The 2,045-nt window shown below is 35.8% G+C and overlaps 1 protein-coding gene across 1 annotated transcript in view; it reads left to right on the top strand.

The window, feature by feature from the left end:
* Window positions 1-2,045, top strand: part of LOC106526743 (neurocan core protein) — a gene marked incomplete at its 5' end in the record, with an annotated part of 45,229 nt that overhangs the window by 31,530 nt on the left and 11,654 nt on the right.

Consider the following 2,045-nt stretch of genomic DNA (forward strand, 5'->3'; position numbering starts at 1 on the left):
CGAGATAATAATGCAGTGATTTCTATGCAGAGACTGTTGATTATTTACATGGACATGTTCGAATTTATTTAATTAAATTTTCATACAGGAATAAATGACATACTTCCATCATTGTGGTTAGACATGAAGTAATTTTTTAGTGTTTTATGTTGCAGCTCTCTGATGACTGGAGTAGTCTTTGTCCAAAAAGCTTTATTGTATTTGAAGCTCAAAACTCAAAACGGGCTCCTTTCCCAGTCTGTGTCTTGCTGTGGAGGTGGAGTTATGATGTGTTCAGGAACACAGTAAAAAAAAAATAAAAAAAATCCTGTTTCCCGATATTCACCTATCAGTGTCATCTTGTAAACACCAATACTATGAAAAATGAACCGTTTAGATTGAACCATAGAGGTATGATCTTTGGATTAAGCATACACCAAAAGTATACTAATAACTGTGGAAAGCCTTTGAATAGTTAAACATAAAAGCAGCATATTCATATATAAGCTGAGACTCAAAATTGTCTGATGGGCATGCATTATTACTATTGTTTTCCAATGTTAACAGATGGGCTCTGATCTGCTTTATTCTGTCACTGAGAAGTTAAGAATCTGACAAACTTCCGCTTTGAACTGTTATTTTTCAGAAACTGGTAACTTATGAAAGGAGAGTCAACACACATATTCAAATCTCCAGCTTCCTTCTGTAAATGTATCCCCCTCTTTCGTTTTCATTCATCTTTAAAAGTGCTGCATTTTTTATAAACAGATAAACCACATTTTGCTGAAAGATTAAAGTCTCTAAACACTTTAAAGACCTCGGCAAAGAGTAAATTTAAAAACTCGGCTTCAAAGAGATTCAGAGATAATCTCTCTCACACTCCGGCCTTCTTTACTGGCTGATCATAAAGCCAATCTGGAGTCCGTCTCTCCTGGCAGAACTAAAATATGGACGTCTTGAATGAGACTAAAGGTCACTGGAGTTTGATCTGTCAGACACGTTTAGCTCCTCACAGCCGCTGACCTTTGTCACCGCTCAGCGATTCTGCTTCAAACACGACACAGTTCAGATATGAAGAAATATAAATTCATGTTAATGTGGGATCCTTATTTCAAAAATGTTGTGGGTTATATTAGCTTTCTGCAAATGTGTTAAAATAAACACGATGATGACAATGATGTTTTATAACACTTCACTGATGTTGAAAAAATATTGTTTCTTTGCCAATTATTTTATTTTATTTTATTTTTTGGTTTGTTTTCACGAAGCAGAGGTTATGGTTGTGGAGCAGCTGCCCTTGGAGTTTTTTCTGTTTGGGTTTCTGCTGCTGCTGAAAGACTGCTCAGCAGGGGAGACTTCTTCCAGAATGGAGGGGTTGAAACAGAGACCCTCGGGCTGTTTTCAGCCTCTCTGCTGACTCACATGACAAATTTACAGCTGAAGTGAAGTTGCAGTAAAGTAACACTGAAGCAACTTCTCTTCTCCTCAAAATAATGTTTGTAAATAAAAACTATACTGGGACATCTATCTATTAGGGGTGCAACAATACCGAAAATGCACGATTAGGTTCGATATTTTAGTCTCACGGTTCAATATTTTTTTGATACAAAAAAGAGAAATTTCCGCGCCCTTTTTAACTTGTAATTGATTTAAATTAATTATAAACATTTGTTGAACCTCAAAAGTACAGTTTTTTTTATTAAATGTTGCTGAAACAGCAAGTTTCTCGGTGGATCTGCACACGACGATGCAGTCAAGGTGGAGTAGTCGAACACAGATCCACTGATCCTTCAACACAGAGCATCTTTAGAGAAAAAGTTGATAAAATAAATGTAAAAAATCTGTATTGTTCAATACAAGTGTGTATTGAAGCTAAAGCACTGTATTGAATGGTTCGATACGGGTACATGTATTGTTGCACCCCTACTAATTATATATTAGCTGAAACTAACAGGTATTGAGCTATAATGTGGTAGTAGCTGAGAGTCAGCCTCAACACTTGATTTTCAATCCTTCCAACTATAAAATAATACAAGAATTTGTCACAAGGTTCAAGTTAAATCCAG

This window comes from Austrofundulus limnaeus, unplaced genomic scaffold (genome assembly GCF_001266775.1).
Source record: "Austrofundulus limnaeus strain Quisiro unplaced genomic scaffold, Austrofundulus_limnaeus-1.0 Scaffold3, whole genome shotgun sequence".
Lineage (NCBI taxonomy): Eukaryota > Metazoa > Chordata > Actinopteri > Cyprinodontiformes > Rivulidae > Austrofundulus > Austrofundulus limnaeus.